Genomic DNA, 8,632 nt, shown 5'->3' with positions numbered 1-8,632 from the left:
TCTCTTGTATACTAAATTCTATTCTCGACGGTTTCAATCTTACTGCAACTTCATCCTTTCATATCTCCACAAATCCTCCGTGGTATAAGCAACTTCCGAAGGTCAATACCTCCCTTTGCTCTTTCAATAAATATGACACCCCTAAGCTATGATTAAACAATTGTTCCTAGACATACTTAATCGAAATCAGTTTCATAAAGTTCTTTACACAGATGCCTCTAACAATGATTTAGGGGTGGGTAATGCTGTTGTTTTCTCTTTCAGTACTACAAAACTTATCAGACTTCCTGCCGTTTGTAGTGTATACACTGGAGAACTATATGGTATCGTCGAGGCTTTTCGTATGTTGGAACCAACTGACCGCAATGTAGCGATTTACACAGACTCGTTATCATCAATAATCATCAGTAATTAAAAACATCTTTTCAGACCATCCTCTAGTAAATTTAATACATGACATTAATAATAAACTTACGGACCACGGAGTAATTGTCATTATTGTCTGGGTACCTTCACATGTAGGAGTTGTAGCAAATGAAGCTGCAGATGTAGCCGCAAAAGAAGCTTCTACTTTGCATATACCTATATCAAATATCCAGCTGTATAATGATATTAAAAAAATGTTCAAAAAGCGTATATATGACAAATGGCAAGCTAATTGGAACACAACTAACTCCGAGTCATTTACACGATATACAACCAGTTATAGCTTCCTTAGAGCTACCACCTATGTCCAGAAGACATAAGGTTATTCTAAGAAGATAAAGAATTGGGCACACTCGGCCTACACATAGCTTTCTCATGGCATCTACCGGCATGCGGCCATTGCAGCAGTCCCTTAACCGTAAAGCATTTCCTTAAAGAATGTTCACATCTTTCTACTAAAAGAAAACAACACCAGTTGGGAGGTAATGTACAAGAAATGTTGAATGAAACTCAGAAATATGCAAGTCTGTTTAAATATTTAAAAGACATTCAAGTGCTTTATAATCTCTGAATTGTAATTATGTATATCGGTTAAATTTCTAAAAAATAAGTATTGTGTATTATGTACTGTATATTGTACATAATAATATATATTGTACATAATAATATATATATTTGTAAACTGATAATCGAGGTCTATAAAAATAAGATTCTCACAATATGACATCATCTCAAATTCTTAGGCCATATTCTGTTCATACCTGTTATTTACAATTTAAGTAAGCTTTTCTACAGTCCATCTAATTTACATACTACGTCATTATCTACGTCAGAGATAGTTGACATAGTTGCCAAGGTATAAAAAATTCCTGAATCCATTTTAAATCAAATAGGTCACATAATTATTGCAAAAGTGGATTATACAACAAAATAAATTATTATTTAATGTAAATAAATAGAAACAAAGCAAGAGTTAAAAAATAATCTTGTTAAAAACAATTTGAGCCGCTTGTTTAAAAAACAACATAGTTTAATTAATAGTAAATAATAAAAACAAAACTAAAGTGTCAACACCGCAACTGTCAAATAAGTGTTACCAATTTATGCCAAAATATCACCTTAGTTCGATTACAGTTACAGTGTGTTGCGAAAAAATGTTCTTTATAAAAACGCTTTATAATGCATTTATACAAATTAAATGAAACATATTATTGTGTATTTCTTTAAGTTAACCTTAACAGAAATCTTTAAATAATATTTCTACGCGTCTATAATAAAATATGTATAGTGGCTGTAATACCAGTGTACTCGGCAAAGTGATTCTAAAAAAGAACACAACTACCGTCTAAATATTTCGTGTTGGTATCATGTGACGTCACGGGCTATGACGCCAATGACGTGCAACGGAATGTAAATTAGATGAAATATATATATTATTACATGGCATAATAATACGTCATTAATCCTAAAATCTGGTGTAGAAAATCTCGAGTAAAGCCAAGGAAAATCTGGAAAGAAGATTATCAACAGCGAAGAGTTACTAAAATATTCCGTAGAGAATGCATATGGAATAAAAATAACTTTTCTGCAATTTTTACAATACGTTTTAAATGCATTAATGCTTGCTTTTGCTATGTGAATTTCTATTATTACAGTAACATGTCTTCAGATATATGGCACTGTAAGAGGCGAAATTTAAGTTATTTGTAAACATAAGGTTTAAAAAACTCTCTTTGACAAATCGAATAACTTCAAAATGAATTACTAGTGGCTATTTATAATTATTATAGATTGTATTTATCTTGCTGAAAATAAATAACTCAAAATATAGGTATGTAAATAAAATTCATGCCCACTACAAAACGTAATTGTATCGTCACTGTCTATCTGAAAATTTGCGAAGCTTGCGTGAGCATGTCTATTATATAGGAGGTCTCTTAAAGGTTTCTTGTGAAATGTTTCGTTTAGAGTTTGGAACTTTCTCGATTTGTTAGAAATGTTTGTTTCGTCTGATGAGCTTAATGACAATTTCGTGACATATTCTATTAGCGCTAGTCATGCCGACTGTTTTGTTTTTTAGAAGACAATAATATTAGAGATTTGAGTAGATTTTATTATCCGGTTTAGATTATGTTTGAGATATAAGTTAGTTTACAATTATTTATTATTATAATAAATATATTTATAGTTATACAATATAGTCGGTAATTCTCAAATATAACGAACTTTAACTATTAGAAGAGCAGGATATTATAAATTTTTTTCTAGCATGAATCCAATGCAATTCGATAATATTGGATGTATATTTTTGCAAATTCTGCACGTTGTGACACCAAATTTGACACGTCGCGAATATGTGAAGTATTAGGAATGTAAGTACAATAGTACTTATATCAGTGAGTCTATTATTTGTTTTCCTGACTTATACAAGGTTAGTTGATATATAGTAACTGTATATAGGAACTAAATAAGCTATAAAAGCAGGAACTAATTGACATATTAGTGAATCTTAAGTTACCACTGTCCGGTTCTACTCCTCAGTTATCAGACTACGTTAATGGATTAAGACTAATAGTGCAAAAAAAACTTAAAGCATTCAGTGTTGAACATAACCTAGACGATATTGTGTGTTATCAGTGTATAAAAAAAATTAAGGAACTTAGTCACATAAAAAGTGAACTTGCAGCATTAACTAAACTATCATTCAAATTAAAAAAGCGTACAGAGAAGCAACAAGATTTAATTTCTTTACTAAAAGATAAATATTTATCGCTTTTAAACAAGCATATGACTCTCTAAATCGAACAACGCTATATGAGGCCATGAGAACATTAGAAATACCAGATTTGGAACAGAAGAAAGTTGTCCGTGGCTATTCAGAAGAATTTATTGGTAATGCATATGGTATAGATATTACATCTGTATTGTGGAACGATACAAAACCATTTGCATCCAAAAATGATAGCGTGCAGTCCCAAAAAATTAGACGGTGGGATAGACTAAAAAGGGTTCACGATGAAATCTATTGCCCAAAGATCATGAAAGAATATAATCAGCATATGGGAGATGTTGATTTGATGGATGGACTATTAGGTCGGTATCGCATTGATATGACGCCCAGAAAATGGAATAATCGTATTTTTTACCATCTCATAGATGTGGCGGTGATCAACGCTAACCTACTGCATCACAGGATTCATCGCCAAAAAGAAAAAATTGAGTTGCCAGTGTTCAGAACACAAGTAGCTGAATCGCTCTGCTTGTGTGGAATAGCTCAAGTCAAATGACGTGTTAGCCGACCTTCCAGTTGTTCACCTAAAACCACTGCAACAGCACCAAAGAGAGCATATCTTCTGAAGAAGGACATCCGTTATAATCAAATAGGCCACCGGTTCGGGATCGTACTGGTAAAAACAGTGCAAATTTCCAAAATGCACATCCGAAACCTAAGCATATTGTATAAAATGCAATTTATCTTTATGTAATTCAACCTCAAAAACATGTTTTTACGATTTCATAGTAAACAATAATTTCAATATGTTTTTATTTGCTTAGTTTGATAATTAAAAAACATTAAATGCTTTTACCTTAATGCCATGCTTACTGCACAAGTCCGCCTCAAGGCGGATGTCTGTTTTTTCCTTTTAGAGGTACACCTGGCAATAATATCAATTTTTGCCTCAGTACATTTGTGTTCGTAAGTGCAAAATCTAACTTTCCTGAATTTTTCAGCTCGAACAAAAATTGATGAATTAGAGGGTTAATACTAATTTCGCCATATGTATTTTCTATCTATATATTTATTTTCCGAAAACTTTTATATATACATATCACTTTTTCCGACGAACCACCATAATATATATTCATAACAACACTTAACCATCCAAATAACATTTTCCATTTATTTATTTTGTTACTGGATATTTTCTGCAAGAAAATATAAGCACTAAACTTTAAAAATAAAATTTTTGGTAATGTGGCTTTTTGTTTTCGTTCAATATACCCGTAAAATTGTGTTGTCTTTACTTATGGATTTAAAACGAAACACATATTTGTTTTTTTAAGTCGGTGTGTACGTTTCTTCTCAAGAGTTGGGGTTCCAAAGCCAAAACAGATTGAAAAAATCTTGTTGCCTGACAACTTGTTTCAGGTTTTTTTCTGCATGTCTATTTTCGGCCCCCGAAAATGTAAAAAACTTTGTATAGGGTGAAATGTTTTATTATAACGTTTAGTTTTTTATGTAGAAAATTTATATATGCCATATATGTATAGCATAATCTGTGATAAACTAGGTGATATAACCATAAACTCATTTTTCGGCATAGAACTCCCATTGTTCCAGGCTTAATGATATGGCTTTGTGTCAAGAAAGTTGTTTAGAGAAATATTACTATTTTGTAAGTATTTGATTTCGTATTGTTTTTAGCTATAAATTGATTTTAGGCATGTATATTATTTTTTTTTATTTACAAAGAAAATAGTCGCTTCAACCACTTGGGTGATTAGCGACATTAGTTTTTACATTAGATTAAATTATATAAAGATGTATCTTTAAGAAAATTAATTAAGTCTTTGATGTTTAAATGTTAACCTAATACTGTTTTTAAATTGTTGGAAATATTGTTATTTTGTCTGTTGACTGTATATTTTCCACATTCTGTTAGGAGGTGTTTAACAGTAATGTTGATTTGACAGTATTCACACACTGGAATGTCTTCCTTATTCATTAGGTACTTATGTGTAATGTTGGTATGACCTAATCGAAGTCGAGAGATTTTGACTTGATCAGCTCTTTTTAAGTTCACTAGGCGCCACGGACTCACTGTCGATTTAATTTCTTTTAGTTTAGATTCCGATAAATTCCACTCATTTTGCCACGCACTGATCACTTTTTCTTTGACGAACTGTTTTATATCACTGGAAATAGTCTTTGACACTATTGTAGCATGATCGTTTTTGTAAGCTTCCCTTGCTTGGAGGTCTGCTTTTTCATTACCTTGTATTCCCATGTGAGATGGAACCCATATAAATTTGACTTCGGAACCAGTTTCTTGTAAGGCTGCAAGTTCTTTCTTGATAAGTAAGGCTATAGGGTTCTTAGTGAATAGTTGATCAATTGTTGTTAACGAGTTTAGAGAATCTGAGATAATGACGGAGGAAGACTGTTTTGTACTTTTGATTTGAATGAGGGCTTGTAATATTGCATATAACTCTGCTGAGTATATAGAGGTGGCCGACCTTAATTTAAATTGGAAGGATGCATGTGGAGTGACAAATGCTGCTCCTACGTCGTTTGCAGATTTGGAGGCATCTGTATAAATGCAAAAACTTTCCCCGCAAGTCTCGAGTTCTTTTAAAAATGACTGTCTGATTACATTTGGTGATGTCTCTGATTTGTGATATTGGAGTAGTGTCGTATTGATCTCCGGAATCATGATTAACCAGGGAGGGGGAGTTTTTAGATTTGAAGGATAGAGGTCAGGAATTTGCAGTTGCAGATCTTTTTAATTTCTTCGGACTCTTTCATAGAAAGGTGGATCGAACTTACATTTTTTATAAGCTTCTAGATACCGGTCCGTAAATGTATTTCGAAACACTGGGTGGAATTTGTTACTGGCAACTGAAGATGCATACGAAAGGCTTAGATACTTCCTTGTGTATGAGAAGTGCTGTGTTTTGAATGATTTCAAGTTGATTGGTAACGTGTTTTTTAGCCGAGTCATATACAATAGCCCCATAATCTATTTTTGATCTAACAAGTGACTTATAAATATTTAATAATGTGGTTTCGTCGGTTCCCCATTTTTTATTTGATAATGTTTTCATTACGTTTAATCCACTTTGGCAAGACTTTTTTATTTCTGAAATATGATGTTTCCATGTTAGTTTTTGGTCGAATACCATTCCGAGAAAATTAATTTTGTCTGAGAATGCCAGCGGCTTGCCACACAGCTTTAGTGTAGTTCTTTGCATCCGGTGCCTTCTTGAGAAAATCATGCATCTTGTTTTTAGTGTGGAGAATTGTACACCTACTGATGTAGACCATATCTCTAGTTTGTAAATGGATTCTTGTAAGTGTTTTTGAAACATTTTTATATTCTTGCCCTTTGCAAATAGAACCAGATCATCGGCATATAGTCTTCCCTTAACTAGCGGGGAGCAATGATCCATTATATCGTTGATAGCGACAAGAAAGAGAGTTGGGCTCATAACTGATCCCTGAGGTGTTCCGTTTTCCTGAATTCTTTTTGTTGAAGTTAAATTATCGGCGCGCACAGAGAAAGCTCTTGACTGAAGAAAGTTTTCTATGAATCTTAGCATATTACCCCTGATTCCCCATTTGTGTAATTTTGATATAATGTTAAACCTCCAAACTGTATCGTACGCCTTGGTAATATCGAAAAACACTGCGATGGTTTCTTGATTAGTTGCAAAACCCTCGTGTATCTCTGATTCTAAATCTAATAGATTATCTACGCATGATCTATTTTGACGGAAGCCACTTTGCTGTGGAATTAAATGTTTTTCTTGTTCTAAGTACCACAATAGTCTTTTGTTTATAATTTTTTCTAGAACTTTGCAGGATACATTAGTGAGTGATATAGGACGGTACGAGTCTACCTTTGTTCTGTCTTTGTTGGGCTTGAGCAGAGGAATTATAATGCTGTCCGACCATACAGATGGAAAGACCTGATTTGTCCATATAAAATTGTATAATTTTAGCAGCCAAGACATTCCACTTTCTGGTAGGTTTAACAAAAAAATTAATGGTATGCCGTCTGGACCTGGAGCGGAGTTTTTAGTTGACATTAGGGCATCCCTTAGTTCTTGCATTGTAATTGGCACATTTAGTATATTATCATCTTGAGAGTAGTATTCCAACTTCGTTTTTTCTATGCTTTGTTTCTTGAGCTTAAATTCCGGTGAATAGTTATCGTTACTTGAATTTGACTCAAATTCACCGGCGAATAGCTCCGCAATTTCTTTTCGGTCGCTTATAATTTTGTTATCTTTTGCCAGGAAAGGTATTTTATTTGAACATTTTTTTCCAGATATTTTCCTTATATTTTGCCACACTTTACTTGCTGGGGTAGAAATATTTATACTTGCAACGAATTTTTGCCATGATGTTTTCCTGCATTTTTTGAGAATATATCTAGCTTCTGCTCGACGTTTTTTGTATTCTACCATATTTTCACTAGTTTTGTGATGATTATACCTATTGAAGGCTCTTTTATACGTTTTTACGGCTTCTTTGCATTCTGTGGTCCACCATGGTAAAGGTTTATGATATTTTAGTGTTTTTGTTTTTCCAATATGATTTTCTGCTGCTTTTTTAATTATTGATATGAAGGTATCTAGGTCTTTATCTATGTCATTAAGAGTAATATCTTTTATGTTGTTTATTTCATTTTGTATGTATTTTGTAAAGTTCTCCCAGTCTGCATTTTTTGTATTCCATTTCGATGGGGTTGTGGTAATATTGTTATTTTTTTGTTGTGGAAACGTAATTTTAATGGGATAGTGGTCACTTCCGTATAGGTACGGGATAACGTCCCATTCTAGTGTTGGGGATAACATTGGATCACATAAAGATATGTCGATGGCCGACTGACTACCCGTTTGAATGCTAAATCTGGTGGGTCTACCATCGTTTAACAAATTAAGATTTTGTGAGGTCATACAAAATTCCACAATCTTGCCTCTAGCGTTAGTTTTTGTTGAACCCCACATAGGATTGTGTGAATTAAAATCGCCTAAAATAATGCGGGAGCTGGGGATTTGTTGCAGTAGATTATCAAAATCTTCTTGGACTATAATTTGATCAGGAGGTAAATATATGTTGCAAATATTGATTGTTTGTTCCATGTTTACTGTAATCGCTACTGCTTCAAAGCTATGTGTGTTGATTTGTAATTGCTGGGCTTCATATTGTTTATCGACGTAAATAGCAACCCCTCCACTGGCTATATCAGCGTTTTGTCTGTGTTTGAAAAAGTTTGAGTATTTTTGAAACTTGAATGCATGGCTAGAATCCTTAAAGTTGGTTTCTTGTAAACAAAGTATCATTGGGTTGATTTCAGAGATAATATGCTTTAGCATTTCGTAACGGCTGAAGAAACCGTTTACGTTCCATTGTATTATGGACGCCATTGCTTCTATTTGCTATGTACTTTACGCTGAATCGACAGAGGTGTCGGATTCT

Source organism: Diabrotica undecimpunctata, chromosome 5 (genome assembly GCF_040954645.1).
Source record: "Diabrotica undecimpunctata isolate CICGRU chromosome 5, icDiaUnde3, whole genome shotgun sequence".
NCBI classification, from domain to species: Eukaryota; Metazoa; Arthropoda; class Insecta; order Coleoptera; family Chrysomelidae; genus Diabrotica; species Diabrotica undecimpunctata.
This window is presented reverse-complemented; position numbering follows the sequence as displayed.